Source organism: Rhinolophus ferrumequinum, chromosome 22 (genome assembly GCF_004115265.2).
Source record: "Rhinolophus ferrumequinum isolate MPI-CBG mRhiFer1 chromosome 22, mRhiFer1_v1.p, whole genome shotgun sequence".
In the NCBI taxonomy this organism is placed as follows: domain Eukaryota; kingdom Metazoa; phylum Chordata; class Mammalia; order Chiroptera; family Rhinolophidae; genus Rhinolophus; species Rhinolophus ferrumequinum.
In genome coordinates this window covers 45,428,177-45,446,037 of record NC_046305.1, presented here as the reverse complement: position 1 = coordinate 45,446,037, position 17,861 = coordinate 45,428,177, and the positions used below count along the sequence as shown (strand labels likewise).

Sequence of the window (17,861 nt, the reverse complement as noted above, 5' to 3'; positions counted from 1 at the left end):
CTTGGCAATCAAGAGCTTGAAGTATGAGTCTGAAGAGCTCTCAGCACCCTACATAATATAAATTCTGACTGGTATTAATGCAATGAAGATAATGTGTTATTAAAAAAATGAAGAGGGGAAGGAATGTTTTTGATTTGCGTGAATATTAAAGTTTCTTTTGCGGTAGATGGAAGAACTTGACTGGTTTGCAAAATCTTAGGACAAACTTTTCTAATAAAAATCTGATTATAAGAATACCAGCTAATTTTACTCAGTAATGAGTAATGAGTCTAATGTTTATGTTTCTGCTTGTCTGTCAAGCAGACAAGTTTTCATTAATATTTTATAATCACAGTGTAGTCAGCAGTGTAACACTATAAATAGTTTTCTTTATTTTTTTAATTTTTTTGTTTTATTGGGGAAGGGGAACAGGACTCTTGTGGGAAAACCTGGCATGTGTAGCCTAGTGTCCCCAGGGCTTCCCCAGAATTAAATTTTTGGGGTTTTTTTGTAAGATTTTTATTGGGGAAGGGGAATAGGACTTTATTGGGGAACAGTGTATACTTCCAGGACTTTTTTCCAAGTCAAGTTGTCCTTTCCATCTTAGTTGTGGAGGGTGCCGTTCAGCTTCAAGTTGTTGTCCTTTCAGTCTTAGTTGTAGAGGGCGCAGCTCAGCTCCCGGTCCAGTTGCCTAGTTGCAGGAGGCCGAGCCCACCATCCCTTGGGGGAGTGGAACCGGCAACCTTGTGGTTGAGAGCCCACTGGCCCATGTGGGAATCGAACCGGCAGCCTTCGGAGTTAGGAGCACGGAGCAACTGCCTGAGCCACCGGGCTGGCCCTATAAACAGTTGTTTCTGAAATGGTTTTAGGGATTTCCTCATGATTAGAAGTCATAAATTATATGATTACAAATCAAATTATAAAATTAAAACTAAGTTTGGAAGTATTTTGTAAAATGCTTAAGTATTATTGATATTTACCTTTATTACTTGAATTTATAATACCTTAGGCATAATTTGATTCAAACATTAAAGGTCTATTTCAGTGTTTCTTAAAATGTGGTTCACTGACCTACTGAAATAGAAATTTGGAAATGGGATCCAGGAATTTGTATTTTATTAATTGTCCCAGATAACTTCTAAGGACTTCTAAGGACACTAGTTTGAGACTGTCTATATACCAGGCACTTCATTTGGAGTTAAGAATGGAAAAAGGGTGGAGGGGAAGCATTGACACTATTTTCAAAGAAAACTATAGTAAAAGGGACAAACAAGTATACATATAAGTATACATATAAAACAAGTATACAATGCAGTATGATAAATCCAATATAAAGATATATAGGATAGAGAGGTGGGACTATATAAGCTTGAGAGACAACAACTGAGTACGAGAAGAACTAGAAAGTTTGGTGCTTTCTAGTCATTATATGATCTCCATTTCAACTGCACCTCATGTTATAAATATTCAGGCACAAGGAAGTTATGTTATTTGTCCAAACTGGGTTCCACTTTGGACAAGATTCAAACCCAGCCAAACTCAAACATAACTACTAAGTTAGGATGCCTTTAAATGCCAAATACTTTTCAGAGTTCAAGTTGTTTTTGATTAACCTATTTTAACTAATAGTGCAAAAGAAACACCACAGCCCATACATGAAAACACAAATTCAATAAATGGAGTCCTAACTAATGATACATAATTTTCATCTGTTTTCTGAAATAGTGTAGCTGAGAGTATGTGTGCATACAACTGAAAGGAACAGTGCTTCATCAGTGGTCATAATTATGTATCGGAAAGTGCAGTCTTGTCTTACAACTCTGCTTCCATAGCATGTTTTTCATCCTTCATGCTATTTCCTTGTGGTTGTAAGAAGGTTGCTGTGCTAGATGTCATATCCATGTTGAAGGCAGAAAACACATGTGAGATGGCCTGTGTCAGCTATATGTAACCTCTTTTAGGAGGAAAAGCAAAGGTTTCCCAGAAATTCTAGATAGATTTCCCCTTGTCTCTTGCCTAGCCTGTTAAATGGTCACTTCTTGTTGTAAAGGAGGCTGGGTACATATCTGCCCGAATAAAATCAGTGCTCTATTATTAGCAAAGAGGAAAGAGTGTTGAGAAAGCAACTAACAATGTCTGACACCAGTCCTTTTACACTGAGTTTTTAACAAGTGAAAGCGTTAGCTGAAGGAGTGTGTTATATTGAATAGCCAAAAGAATGGGCTGTGGCAGACATCTGTCATTTCTTCTTTGGCTGCCCAATATCCTAACTGCTGTGTTGAGGAAATTGCTCCTAAAAAATTTGGAAGTGTTGTATACTTGTTTTTCCAGCCTCTTTTGCAGCTAGGAAAGCTGCATCTGCCTCAAACTTTAAAGTTAGTGATACAAAGAAGCACAGAGCTATGCAGAATTCTTTGAGTAAAGGTGGTGACCTACGACGCTGGCTACGACATCCAGTTCCCCAGAGGAGCAGCAAAAGTGGCTTTAATGACAACATCCAGTATCCAGTGTAAGCCAAATCAGTGGTGTAACCTGCAGTGTCTCTTCCCACCAGTGGACACAGTGGGGTCTTCACTGAAGCCATTACCTGAAGTGAGTAGAGGCTCTGTAGCCTCTAATTCTGGTTTTCTGTCCCAGACATCCTGAGGATTATTTGTTGTTTTTTTTTTTTAATATATATAATTTTTTTTTTTAAATTTATTGGGGAATATTGGGGAACAGAGTGTTTCTTTCGGGCCCATCAGCTCCAAGTCGTCCTTCAATCTAGTTGTGGAGGGTGCAGCTCAGCTCCAAGTCCAGTCGCCGTTTTCAATTTTTAGTTGCAAGGGGTGCAGCCCACCATCCCATGCGGGAATTGAACCCACAACTTTGTTGAGAGCTTGTGCTCTAACCAACTGAGCCATGCGGCCAGTTGAAAGCGGCCTGTGAAAGCTCCGTGGCAGCTCATTGTCTTCAATCTAGTTGTGGAGAATACAGCTCACTGGCCCATGTTGGAATCGAACCGGCAACCCTGTCATTCAGAGCTCGCGCTCTAACCAACTGAGCCACCCAGCTGCCCCTACTTGTTATTCTTCCAATAAAATCACTTTTTGTTACAATCAACCCAAATTGCCTCCAATTAAGAACTCTGACTGATAAAATAAGCATAATTTAAACCATGCAAATACAAATTTTGTGAACACTTTTTATGCATAATTTTGCACTTACAGTTTAAAGTAATATTTGACACTTATAAATGGATGTGACATGCAAATAAATTATCAAGCATAATAACCCACCAGCTAATTTAAGAATTAGAACATTACCCAATGCTGCATTTATCTGAGCTCCTCTCCTGTCTCTGCCCAACTCTGCTCTTTTTAATAGTTTTATCACATGTAAAAAGACCTAAAATATGTATGTATCCCTAAAGTGGCATTTTTTAGTTGTATTCATTTTTGAGCTCTGTAAAAATGGTATACTGTATATAGTCTATAAGGATTTGATTTTTGTTTTACTCAACATTATGTTTCTAAGATTGGTTTTGTTGTATATAGCTGTCATTCATGCATTTTCATTGACTACGATATTTCATTGTGTGACTATACAATATATTAAGGGATACATAGATACAAAATTATACATTTAAAAAATTCTTACTAATATCTGGCTTGCTAATTTTAAATTCTCCATCTACCTCATTTATATTAGACCCTTTCCCTCTAAGTAGTCATATTTCATATTTTGCTGTTATTTCACTTGTAGTTGTCTCATGGCAACTTTCAGAGTGAATTAAGGCATATTGTCCACTAATATTCATAGTGGCAAGCAGAGGATGCATTTTTGTTGTCATTCTCCAAGAATGCTAAAGAGGAGGCAGAACCTTCAGAGCTTCAATGAACCACAATTCACTCAACATTTCATCTTGCCTCCTACAAATACATGTGGAATTGACGGAAGTAAATTTTGCACTGACCCCAAAATTTGTTTTTATTTCATATTTTAACATCTCTTAAATTGGGACATGTTTCATACATGTAGGAATTGTGGTGTGGTTGATTCTAAGCATAAGCAAAATTGGTTTGCATTCCTGGTGGCATGGCATGGCAAAGGTAAGCTCTTGATATTTTGGATCATTTGAGAAAGGAATAGAGTTCTGCTGTTTTCTATGAACTTTTCATTAACACTTTCTTGTAAGATCACGAGAGTGCCAGCATAAAAACTTGGGAGTATAGTTATATTAGTTTTCTATTGCTATACAATGAATTACCACAAATTTAGCAGTTTAAAGCAACACTCATTTATTATCTTAAAGTTCTGTCGGTCAGAAGTCCATACAGGATTCAACTGGGTTCTTTTCTCAGTGTCTCACAAGGCTGAAATCAAGGTGTCAACCGAGGCTAGCAGTTCATCTGAGTCTCTGGGACCTCTCTCAGGCTCACATGGTTATTGGCAAAATTCATTTCCAGAGGCAGCTGGCTGGCTCAGTTGGTTAGAGCGTGGTGCTCATAATACCAAGGTTGCCAGTTCGATTCTCACATGGGCCAGTGAGCTGCACCCTCCACAGCTAGAGTGAAAACAATGGCTTGACTTGGAGCTGATGGGTCCTGGAAAAACACACTGTTCTCCAATATTCCCCAATAAATTTTTTTTAAAAATTCATTTCCATATGGGTATAGAACTCACAGGCCTTCAAGGCCAATGGGAGATCACGTCTCTGACTTCCCATGTCTCCTACCTTTAGACTCCTTTTTAAGAGCTCACCTGATGCGGTGAGGCCCAACCAGAATAATCTCCCTCTGATTAACCTAACTGATTAGAGGTCTTAAATACATTTGCAGTAATCCCTTTTGCCGCAGATGAGATAAGAGTGATATTCTCTAATACCCCCAGTTCCAGCCCATGCTTAACAGAAGGGGATTATACAAGGCATACACACCAGGTGGGAATCTTGGTGGCCATCTCAGAATTCGGCCTACCCTAGTGGCTTTTAGCAGCTTGGAATAAAATCCTGGAGACAACAATGAAGCACTCTTAGGAAATGCTGCAAGACCAGTATTATTGGTGGCTAGGAATAATCGTGTGGAAAATAACCTGAGCATCTATGAGACAAAAAGACATCCAACCGTGTATGCTAAAATTAGTGGACTCAAGTTTAAGCAGAAAAAGGATATTCGCTTAGTCTCTGTTCATTTCCTAGAGTTACAGTAACAAATCACCACAAACTGGATGGCTTCAAACAAATTTATCCTCTCATGGTTCTGGAGGCTAGAGTCTGACGTCAAGGTGTTGGCAAAGTCGGTTCCTTCCGGGAGCTCAGAGGGAGGAACCATTCCATGCCCCTCTTCTAGCTTTTGACAATTCTTGGCATTCCTAGACTTCTGGAAGCATCAGTGCGATCTGTGCCTCAGTCTCCACACGGTGCTGTCCCGTATGTCTCTGTGTCTAAATTTCCCTATTCGAAGGACACTAGTCGTTTACGCTAATCCAGTATGACTTCATTTTAACTTAATACATCTGCAAAGCCCCTATTTCCAAATTAAGTCGCATTCTGAGGTTCTGGCTAGACATGAATTTTGAGAGGACACTATTCAATCAAGTATGGTCCCAAAGTATCTCCCTCCCCCCAAAATTATTTAGTAATTATAAAGAGAAAAAGAATAATTTTACTATGAAGAATCCAGGCAGACAGCACTTTAACCAATTAATTACGGTAATGTGGACCAAAAAAAAAAAAAAAGGTGGGGGTGGGGGTTCTATGGAAAGTAACCTCACTGGGTGATCTGATCACAGATGCCTGACTGGGCAGGTTGTAGAGGGTAGTCACGCCCCAGGCCCTTAGCTTCTTTAGTAAAGGGCACATCTTTGCCTTAAGCAAGGCCTGTCCACTGTGTCTGTGCATCTAGGTTAACAAACCTTTGAAATGCCTCTTTTCAGAAGTAACCACCATTCGGAGAGCACTACCCTGTGATCCCATTTCCGCCTTGCTTTCTCCCACCTTCAGGCTCTCTTCCCTCCTTAACTCCAAATGCTTAAAAGGAGCGGCAAACTGCCATTCTGAGAAGCATTTTTCTCAGTCTGTTGAGATTTTGCTTCCAGGCATATCCTGTTAGACTTAAATACATTTTTATAAAAATTATCTGCACATTTGGACATTCTTACATTGACAGTAAACATCACTAATAATACACTTCAACATCATATACCCCCTGAAAGTATGTAATGTGAAGGGTATATCACTCTGTACCATTCTTCCAAATAACACATAATCTAATCAAGGGTAACATAAGCCAAAACCAAATGGAAGAATGTTTACAAAATAACTTACCAATAGTGTTCCAAAGCATCCAGGTCATGAAAGACAAGGAAAGACGGAGGAACTGTCATGGAATGAAGGAGATTAAGGAGACACAACTAAGTGCAGGGTGGAACCCTAGATTTGACTCTGGAAGAGAAATGGAGTAAAACACAAATTAGTTTTGTAGCTTAGTTATAACTATATCCAAGTTAATTTTCTAGTTTTGAAAATTATTCTGTGGTTAAACATAATAGGAAACTGAGTGAAGAGTTTATGGGCACTTTCTGTACTGTTTTTCCAGTTCTTTTGTAACTAAAATTATCTCAAAACAAATATGCATTCCTGATTACTAATGAGGCTGAGCATAATTTCAAATGTTTATTTCCCTGTACAGGTTTTTTTTTTTTAAATATAGACATTTAAGTCATTCTGCCTTTTTTCCTTTTCCTTTTTCTTACCGATACATATTAATATATATTCATGATATTAATATGTTGTCAGTTTTATATGTTGCAAATATATATTCTGGTCTATTGATTTTTTTTTTTAATTTTATTGGGGAATATTGGGGGGGAACAGTGTGTTTCTCCAGGGCCCATCAGCTCCAAGTCGTTGTCCTTCAATCTAGTCGTGGAGGGCGCAGCTCAGCTCCAAGTCCAGTAACCGTTTTCAATCTTTAGTTGTAGGGGGCGCAGCCCACCATCCCATGCGGGAATTGAACTGGCAACCTTGTTGTTGAGAGCCCACACTCTAACCAACTGAGTCATCCAGCCACCCCTAGTCTATTGATTCTTAAAATATTTTTATGCTGCCTCTTAATAAATGGAATTTTAAAAATATAGTCAAATTTATTACTAAAAGGAAAGAGATTCAGAAGAGTTGGACTTTGTGAAGAAGTTTTAGGAATATCTTAACGAATTAACTTTGCTTATTTTTTTTTTTTTTACTTTATATACACATGAGTGTGACACATGATAAAAAAAAATCTAGGTCTAAATAAGTTTAAAAGAGCTCTTAATATAAAAATTCTAAGTAATAAAAACTATTATGTCAGTGAAAATGGCAACATATTTTCTCCTGGCTGGTGCATCAATAATGTATCATGAATCAATAGTGCCCTAGATTTAATTATATAAGTGTAATTCATTCATTCAACGACTATTTATTAAGTACTTACTATTATGTCAGTCACGGACCTAGGTTTAGGGGATACAATGATGAACCAGAGAACTGAAGCTTACACTAATAGGAAGAAAGGCAACAATTAAATTCATTCATGTGTTAATTTTCAGTAGCAATATGTGTTACAAAGGCAATAAAACTAATGTTAAGCAAAGTAATGGTAATGGGTACTTTTACTTTAGAAAAGATCTTTGTGAGTTGGTAATATTTGAGCTGAAACCTGAAATGCTGAGAAAATGCTAATTATATGATGATTTGGGGAAAGAAAATTCCAGGCAGAGGCATTAGTAAATGCAAGCGTTCTGAAGAAGGAACAAATTTGCAATGTTGGAGGAACCAAAATGGCAGTGGAACTGAATTACAGTGAACCAAGGGGTTAGAGACTTGGTGAAGACTACGTCATTTCCAGCCTTGTAGGTCATGGCAAGAGTTGAGATTTTATTCCAAGTACAATTGGTTTTCATCAAAATCTAATTTAAGTTTAATTAAAAATATTCTTTTGCTTCACCCTTCCCTCCGGCTGTTTCCCAGAGCTAAAATGTTATGGTGATTACTTTTAGTGCAGCAGCTTAGCATATCCACATAATTCTTCCATTACGTGCAATGTTGACATTTTAAAGGGAAGCATTATACAAAACTTCTCCATTATTCTTATTTAAATTCTAACATTTTATTACATAATTGTTATTCTTATTTATTTATATAATGTACTTTCACTGGGGGACTGTTAACGAATAAAAAGTTTTGGATTGTAGAGGTCTAGAACTAAATCTTATATACATTATTTTGTTAATAATTATTCTTTATGAAAGTTTTTGCTTTAAATTGTTTTCCTGTCCTGAAATCTTGAATGTGGTCACTTTACCATCCACTATTACGATAATTTTATAAAAGAAGTTCCCTTTAACTTCCCTAAACAGGAAGGACATAATGTCAGAATAAAAAGTCCTCAAAATCTTGAATAAATGTAGCCTTCTTTTTAAAAAAATCTGTACATTGACCTAATTATTCTCATTTCAGAGAACTGACAAAAAAATCACATGCATCACTGCTCAGGAAAACCTTATAAATGTGTAAAGGATGCTTACCTATGATTCTCAAATACAGAGGGTGCCAAAAAAAATGTATACACATTTTAAGAAAGGAAAACTGTATTAAAATTGTAATACTCAATATATACCGATAATTCATCAAAAGATGAATACAAGTCACGTTTGACTTCTGCAATTACAATAGGTGCTCAAAGTGGTTACCATCAGCGTCCAGACACTTCTGAGCTTCGTTGACCAAAGAGTCCACTGTATACATTTTTTTGGCACTCCCGTAGATGCCAGAAAAATGTGGTTATTGATCATTCTAGAGGAAAAAAACAATCAACTTTTCTGAAGTTTCTCAGAGAAGAAAAATTATAATGATAAAAAAACAAAAATAATACATGCAATTTTTGTTCTCATGGTGATTTCTTAATAGACTAAATATCTTCCCCAAATCCATGACTACCCTGTTGCATAGGAGCTGGTTCCCCAAGTGACTTCACAAATGTCTGCCTTACTTAACTTCAGTTTTTTTTTAAAAAAGTAAAAAGATAACTTTTTTTGTTTTTTAATTTGATTTCAAAATTAATCTGAAAAAAATTAAAATGTAGTGATCTGAAAATGAAACCTACCTCTAATTATGGGTAGCATTTGTAGAAATAAATCATTTAAACTAATGATTTAAATCATTACTCCATCATTTACTTTCTTTGGTGCATTCATTGGAAGCTAAAATGTATCCTTCTGGGTTTATATGTATGTATCTGCATTTTGTGTCAAATGTAAATTGATACAAATTATGGATGGGGAGGAATTTAAAGGAAGTTGAAACATATTCAGAATGAGGAGGATAAAGGAAGTTGACACAAATTCAGAATGAAACATTCAGATTGAGGATGGTTATATGGTTTAAGGTCTTTAGGAGCTACATGTAATGGCAGAAATCCAGACTTTATTCTTTCTTATTAAAAGGAATTGTATTTACAGAATTTAGTGAGACCATTATTTTTTACATTTCCCATTGCTGTGATATTTGAGAATGTGTGCTCTTAGACCTAATTCCACTTTTAGCCCAGCTTCGTATGACCTTGTTTCTAGAGCAAGAGCCCCAGGCAGTTTCTCTGGAACATTTGATTAGAATATCCAGGCTAGATCTATTGCTGGGAAGGAGAGATCTCAATTTAAAAATTGGACAAAGGAAACAAAACCGCTGGTTTGATAGGTTTATGTTTTGTACTCCCCCAACAGTACATTCCAATTTTTAACAACTTACTCTGATGTTCAGTGCCATTCATTCAACAAGCTTTGGAGAGCTATCTATGCCCGGCACTGTCAGGAATCAGGGATGCAAAGATGAAGGTCACAGGTCTTGTCCTAAAGTATCATTAGCTGATATAAACTAATAATTACAAGACAGCTATGAAAGCATTGAAAGTGACGCAAATGTCTTAAAGGAAAGCGTGGCAAAGAACAAAGAGGCAGCTTGGAGGTAGTATGGCAACTGAGGTGGAGAGAAAATCTTGGAACATCAGAAGTAGGATACCGCCTCCTCTCAGAATTCAAGATGATTTGCTTGGAATTAAAGGTTATATACTCGTAACACTGTGCACCTTTCCTTCATTACACTGTCTTCAAAGTGTATGTTTAGATTTGTTTTTGTGATTAATGATGTTAGACTGAAAGTTCCTTGAAGACAGAACCATGTCCGTTTATCTTTACTATCGTGTACACGCCAGTGATGACACACACGAGATGCTGAAAAAACGTGTTGAAAGCCAAAATACAATGAGTGGGTAGGAGAATTCTCAAAAGCGTGGCTGGTCATTGTGTTTATCCAATACTGTCAAGTGAGAGAGCCACAGAATCTACGATAAGCATTCCTCTCACCAGAAGGGACTGCTCTATTGTTTGCCAAGGGATAATTCATTGAACTTTTCTGCTTGCTTTTACACCGTTGGATGAATTATCCATTTGCCCTGATTTCAACTTTTCTGCTACTGATTCGGCCTATTTGATTGCCTGACACCCTGCGAATTATCTTCTGATAACCAGAAAGGTCAGTTAAAGGTTTTTCGGAGCGGGGGGCGGGGGGAGGTTAATGCTGTCTTGCTCACACTCTTGTCCGTTGCAAGCAATATAGTTTTTGGGAGACAAAGATCACAATTAAGACTTCCAAATTACCTTGCTGAAAACCTGACTTACCAATGAAAATTCCAGCCTAACGTAACAGACAAGAGAAAAAACTTGCGCTGTGAGGAAAAACTGGGGTTTGGGGATTCCTGTAATATCGCCGGGAAGAGAGAAATCCTTTATATGACATTCCTGGATATGCCCTTCAAATTGTTCCGCCCTCAAGGTTTACCCTGGTTTAGCAAAGCACATTCAGGTTTGCAAAGATCAGAGACGCCGAAAGTCACCCGACACCTCGCCCCTGGCGTCCCAGCGGAGTCAGTAAACACCAAGATTGCTTCCAGCAGCTGATGGACAAGAGAACGTAGTGGAAACGTAGCCACCATCTTGGTTATGGTTAAGCTCAGCGCACTAGTAAGCGTCACTCGGCCCTCATGCGCAAGCGTATTGGGAATACGCTCCCCTCCCCTTCCTGTGCACGCGCTCGGTGCCCGCAACTCTCGCGAGAGAAGCGAGATTTATTCCTACGTACCGGGCCGTGCTGCTTATGGCGGCGCTGGAGAGGGGGCGCTGAGCTGTTGGGGTGAGTACGATCTCAGGGTCCATTTGGGGGTAGTAACAAGCCAGGCTAAGGGCAGAAGAGAAGGCCAAGACTAACGGGAGAGACTTCTGAGTCAAGTTAGGCACTCCTAGAGCTCCGGGAAGGGAAAATTTCACCCTGAGTCCCTACCCCGGCCTTTCCCACCCGGCCCCGGTTCAGCTGTCTAGACCTCACGTCAGGCCGCAGAGCCGAACCGAAGAGTCGAGGCCAGGCGGCCGCGCGTGGTGGCGGTGGTGGTGACTGAAGGGGGGGAGGGAGCGAAAATGGAGGCTCCGACCGCAGCCAAGATGGAGGCAGGGGTGCGGGGCTCGGGCGCGGAGGCTGCTGGGAGTTGTAGTCTGGCCGCTTCCCCTTCTGCGGCTTGGCAGGGTAAACGGGAACTACAAGTCCCGGCGGGCGGGGGGAGGGGGTGGTGGCGCGGTCCTTTGTGTGAGGCTGGAAGAGCCGGAGGCAGAGGAGAGGGGCCTACTCTGACTGGACCCTATAGTTTCCTAGCTGTCACCTGCTTAGGGATCTGACTACGAGTACCAGAGCGCAGTGCGGCAGTGGCGCTTCCTTTGTGTATAGACTGAGACCCCGCTTTCTCTAAGTGCTTAGAGACACCTCTTTTCCCCAGCCCCATCTGGCAGAGTATCGCGGCGGAATTGTCATCCTTATTTCCAGTCACCTAGAGCTGTGTATCTTGGGTCTCTACACCCTACCTTCCCCTTTATGCTTCTCCTTTGGCTTCTTGAGAAAGGGAACCAGCCCCTAATCTTAGGTACGTGGCTCTCACCCCTCTATCCCGGGGTTAGGGCGTGCTTTGTGAGAGCTTAGTGGAGTCTTCCTCACCACCTTTCCTGGCTCTTAATAGTGCAAGAACCCGGCCTACATTGTGCAATGAATGGTTTGGCTTTGTCATTCTATTTAGAGTTAGCTTTTTAGAGCCCTGGTCGGAGACACTTCTTAGGTTTTTAACCATCCGATGTTTTATCAGTACGAAATCTCAGTGCCACGGTTCTTTTGCTTTAAGGTTTTCCTTTAGAAACACGCAGATGGCTCCTCTCGTTTGACTCAAGTGAGGCAGGGAATGCTCCATAAAACAGCCTTCAAACTGCAAACACAAAAATCTGAACGTTGTTGTTCGAGGTAATTTCCTTGTTTTGCACCTAAAGTGAGTGAAAGAATGTGGTCCTCTTTAAACAGCTGGGAGACAGGGTGGAGGGGGAGGGTGGGCGCCCAAAGACTGGTAGTTAAATCTGTCTCCTTTGGGAGAAAGGTTTTTATCAGGACGATGGGAACTGGCAGCTCTGGCCTAGAGCTACCGGTCTATAAAATGAAGGTACCAAATTCTAACTCACTAAGATAAGTTATGGGTCAAAACGCTGAGTGATTTCATTTTGAGTTTCTAGAAGGCAAACATTCTCAATACTACATTAAAAGGTAATATAATATGTTGGTGTCCTTTTGGTACTAACCTGTAATGGGTATTCTTGGTGTGGGTAAGGAGGCATGTGCCTGAGTAATAAAATCTAGATAAATATTCAACCTGTTTTTGTTTCCTTTTAGCCCTAGGCCCAAAATAAAAGAGGTGGTGGTGGTATGAGTGATTTTGCAGCTGCTCTGGATGTTTACCATCGAGATGAGTATTTATAGCAGCTGAGTTGAAAAGTAAAGTATTTGAGGCACAGAAGATAGGTTTTCTTTTTTTGTAAATAAGTTCTGGCTTAACAAATACGACCTTTAGAATATGGTTGAAAATTGTAAATTCCTAGCAGATCAAAAAAGAGTGTAAAAGCTAACATGTAGTCCTGCTTTATCCCACTCCTGTCTTACGCTCCCTTTATCTAAAGACATATGGTACAGGGCCATCCAACATTTAAAACAATATAGTTCTTTTAAACTGGTAAAATATAGCAATTTACCATTTTAACGGTTTTTAAAAGTGTATAGTTAAATGGCATTAAGTTCATTCATATTGTTGTAAAGAACATGCTTTTGATGAGGTAGTTGAAACAAATGCTATTTGGACAGATGTTTAAGGAGTTGAATTTTAGGACTGTATCACAAAATCAAATCTTGAGATCTTGTTAAATGAACAATTGATTTTCCTTTTCAGCTTTGTTTTTTTCAAAAAACAAAGGGGAAATTACTTTGAGAGCTTTGAACCAAATTGTCTTATGGAGAGCTGTAAAATTTGTAGGATTTTTCATAATAAAGAATTACAGCTAGAAGAATTGTAACTATACTTTTTTAAGGCTTCATACTTGAATGTCTTCAGTAGTGATACTGCTGTGGTGGGAGTGACTTGTTTTCTTGAATCCCATTATTTCTTTTAAATCATTTCTGTCAAATCGGGATTTATAAATTCCTGATATTAGAATTTTTGATGTGAGAATGTTTCCTACTTGCATGTGTAACTACTTAAAAAACAAAATAATACAAAACTTTCCTTTTAGTTCATACTGCCAAGCCTGAGGAATTCTATTGTACATTTTTCATTATGGGTATTACAAACTGAGTGTGATATTCTAGGCAGTAGTCTATTCAGAAATACTGAATAGTAACTTTATTTTTCGAGCATTTTTATAATTAACATATCCTTTTATTCTGATGTAAAATAGTGTGCGTAGTTGAAAGTAAATTGATCTTCACGTTGAATGTGTGAGCTATCCATTGGTTTGCAGCTACAGCTAGTACATAACCAGTTATTTGTACTACTGTTTTTTAAGTGTACTAAGTACAAACTTCTGCTATGGTCATATTTGTTAGATACTGCCTACCTTTGTATCAGTGAAAGTCTTTGCCCCAGGGCCTTACATTTACTTTTGCTTTATTAGGCATGTCAGTGCCTTTTTCCTTCATCAGTCTATACCTGCTCTGACCAGTACGGTAGCCACTAGCCATGTGTGGCTATTGTGCACTTGAACTGTGCGCAATTCTGAATTGAAATGTGCTGTAATTGTAAGATAAACATTGGATTTCAAGAACTGTAAAAACATCTCAATTTTTTTAGATTGGTTGCATATGAAAATTGGTAACATTTTGGATATATTTGGCTAAATAAGATACATAGTTAATTTCACTTGAATAGTTTTACCTGTTTCAACTTTAATGTGATTACTGGAAGTTTTTAAATTAGGTTTGTGGCTGGCACTGTTATTTCTGGTAGACAATGCTGGTCTACACACGTATCTGAGTTTGTGTGAAGCATTTCTTCAGCTTCCCACACTGGCATTTGTCTTCAAAGTATTTAGTGTATGTAAAGGCAGGGAAGTTAATAGATGGATACATAATTTTAAATAACTTAGCTCTTCAGATAACTAAAACCCAGCACGATTGTTACTAAACATACAAAAAGATAGTTGCAGCAATTTGATTCTTTTATTTCCATGCAACATAGTGATGATTTAAATTGTTTTAAGTTGGTTAATTATCTAAACTTTATCATTTTTCTTAGATCCTAAAGTAAAAGTGAATTAAAACATGTTAAGTAATTAAATTATACAGATTATAGCAAAATGTGATATTCTTTAACATGTCTTGAGTTAATGCATCAAGAAATATGAACTGGGAAGTTAAAGGCCAGAATATTATTCATATACGTCAACAATAGAGAGAACCTTTTCATTCCTGTGCTGTGTAGTTGGGTCTTTGCCCTTCTCAGAGAAAGAAAGTATTCTCTGAAGAAAGTGCATTACATGGGGAAACTTGTAGACTGGGTTAGCCTTTCTTTAACATTCTATCCAAGTGAGTGCTTTACAGACTTTGAGAATTACTTCTCAAAATGATAAACTGGGTTCTGTGATACATTTTAGATGGTTTACTAATTGTGTATAAATTGTTTTAGTTCAACATTTATTTATTTAGTGCCTATTTGCTTGACTTCTGCTAGGCCTTTGATTTAAAGGATTGAACTGGGGGAGATAGTAAATGACGACACAGGTGATGATAAATTTAAGACAGGTGAAATAGGGATTATTTGGCTTCTCAGTTCAAGTAAAGAAATTAGTTTTAACTCCTAAAACAAAATGACATAATAGTTGCTAATTAATTAATGGTGATACTATTTCCATACAGAGCAAAGTAAAAAGGAGTTGACTTAGCAATCAGGGAGACTGAGATCCACGTTTAATTTGCTCCTTAGTTTTTTGATTGCTGCTCTCTGTTCCATGTGACTTAAGTGTCTATCTTTTGGGGAGGTAGAGGCGATACAGTTACTACGTTCAGAGGGTTAAGGCAAAAGAAGTTGTCAGTGCCATCCATGAATGTTAATAATTTTGGCATAAGTGAATAGCCAATTTTATTAAAATGCCCAATGGATACCTTTCAAGTGTTTTATTAAGTGCTAATTTGAAAAGTATTGAGTCAGCTGTGAAGATATTAATGAAATTCAGCCACACTCAATTATTCATAAAGGTGGGTTTGTTTGAGTTTCAATAGATCCTAATAGACTTCATTAAATGCCCAAGACTGGCCCTGCAATGCTTCAGATTTTAGATTCTGGAAGTCTCTTATTTCTGTGTTAACAAGTGATAAACCTGATACGTAGTTCTTAACATAATACAACACTCTAGACTGGGTTAATCCGATTCAGATTTTTCAAGGTAAGTTGTTTTTCTTGGTTGGTTTTCCCATACATACAGTTTTGTCCTTAGCAGTTTGATGAAATTCTCACCTGTTTTATCAGATAGCAATTCTGAGGTCTTCATAAATAGACCTAAGGTATTAAGGTTAAACCAGTGTGCCAAGTCTCTATTTTTAAAAATAAAGATTATTTCTTGATTGGATAATTCCGACTTTATATAGTTAATCAAAACAACAATTTTAAATGTTGATAGAACTGCCTGTGCTTGCGTTGTGGTGTCATTTGCCTATTACGGACTAGCTACCTTTTTTCTGTATTATTTTCTGCTGTGGTTAAGTTTAGCAGTGCTGGGTTAGGCACTAAAGGGGACTGTGATAAAGAAATAAACTTGTTCATCTCAGAAATTTGAAATGTAATTGGAGGAACAAGATCCATAAACATGAAGTTAGCAAAGTACAGAAATGATTTGGTACCAAAAAGAAGGATGCAGGCAGTGGGAACTAGTCCCTCACACACAATGGGGCTTAAAGTAGTAAGTTTGTGCTGGAGTGGTTAGGAAAGGCTTTTTGTCACCTTGAAGGAGGCAAAATTATATTCTTTATGGGAAGAAGGTGAGAATTCAGGAATCTCCCAAGAGTTGTGTTTAAGGATTGGGAAGGAGAATGCACCTATTTAGGAGAACTAGAGAGAGCAGTAGAATGTAGACACCTTGAACAGTGGTTCTTAAACCCTGGTTGCAAGTCAGAAACACCTTGGGAGAGGGGGATAAAGAAAATACACCAACTCCTGGGAACTAACTCAAGTAAGGAAAAATTAGAATGTCAAAGTGGGATCCAGGCTTTTGCTTTTTTATTTTATTTTATTTTTTAAGTTACCCAGGTTGTTGGATTGGATATACAGCCAGGATTAAGACCTTCCCATCTAGAGTGCTGGAAAAATCGGTGAAGATTTTGGACCAGGAGATAGATGAAATTGGGAGTTTTAGATAGATCAGTGCAGCAGTGTTATGTGACAAAATGAAAAGGATTGATTGACACTGGAAGTTAGCAGATGTGTTAGACACCTGGACTGAAATATGTCACATAGGACAAAAGATAAATACAAAAGATACCTTGAGGGAAATATTGTTGAGACTTACAACATTGGGTGTGGAGGTGGAGAGAGAAGAATCAAAGATCATTATAGAAGTGGCCCCACTTCAGGCCAGTACTCTTTGAATGGGGACTGGCCATAGGTATATTTTAAAGCTTCCCAAGTGATTTGCGAATTCTTCTTCTAAGAAGTACCTAATCTGGGTAATAGGAGAATGATCCAAATAAAGTTGAGAGATCAGATGTAATATTTGTTAACTTGAAGTAACAATATAAAGTCATGGAATGTTAGATACAACCACCAAAAATGACCAAAGATCACCTATTTTTTTTCCTCATATTTTTTTATTTCTACTTGGAGGACACAGTTCCAAGTAACCATAGATCAACTATTACTGAATTTTCATTTTGCATGCGAGAAACTGAAATGTAGATCAAATAACTTGTTCCTGGCATTTTACTAGTATCAGTGATTAGAATTGAGCTCTCCTGGTGTAAGCTATTTCACCAGCTCTGACCTCTCACCTTATTATATTCATTCTTGTTTCTGATGTTTTTCAGATATACGATTCATCTCTCAGCGTATCTAAAACCAAATCTGCCTTTTTCTGATCATAGAAATCATTTTAGTTAACAGCACCATTTTAGTTAACATTTGAGTCTGAAATAATTTCTTACAGCTAATATAAAGGACAATTCTGTGGTTTTATTTATAATTTTGTTTCTCTTACATTTCATCTCATCTTAATTGTTTCTCATCTATAGACATTTCTCATCTGTTTATGGCAACAGCTCAAATGATATTTCTTTTTCCTTCACTAGTTATCTCCCATAAGATTTCAAGACTTAATACCCTTTTATCAAGAACTAAGACTGGGGCGGCCAGTTACCGCAGTTGGTTAGAGCACAGTGCTCTTAACAAGGTTGCTGGTTCGATCCGCACATGCTGCTGTGAGCTGCGCCCTCCACAACTAAATTGAAACAACTGCTTGACTTGGAG

General features: G+C 38.1%; 1 protein-coding gene and 1 long non-coding RNA gene across 7 annotated transcripts in view; one reads left to right on the top strand and one right to left on the bottom strand.

Annotated features, from left to right (window-relative positions):
* Positions 1–774: 774 nt before the first annotated feature.
* Positions 775–10,985, bottom strand: LOC117014673 (uncharacterized). 2 transcript variants are annotated; one of them, XR_004421578.1, is made up of 4 exons: positions 10,675–10,985; positions 8,619–8,794; positions 6,287–6,403; positions 775–833 (listed from the first exon to the last, which is right to left on the bottom strand). It is a non-coding gene; the product is annotated as an uncharacterized LOC117014673 (long non-coding RNA). The 2 variants fall into 2 exon arrangements; XR_004421579.1 differs by lacking the exon at positions 8,619–8,794.
* A 75-nt stretch (positions 10,986–11,060) lies between these two features.
* The window catches only part of CSDE1 (cold shock domain containing E1), a 35,626-nt gene continuing 28,825 nt past the window's right edge, over positions 11,061–17,861 (top strand). For 4 of the 5 annotated variants that reach the window (XM_033092776.1, XM_033092775.1, XM_033092774.1 and 1 more), the window contains exon 1: positions 11,061–11,185. The gene's annotated coding sequence lies outside the window, so the exon portion shown is untranslated. Of the gene's footprint in view, positions 11,186–12,218; positions 12,332–17,861 lie in introns of those variants that run through there. The other variant, XM_033092773.1, reaches the window with a different exon arrangement.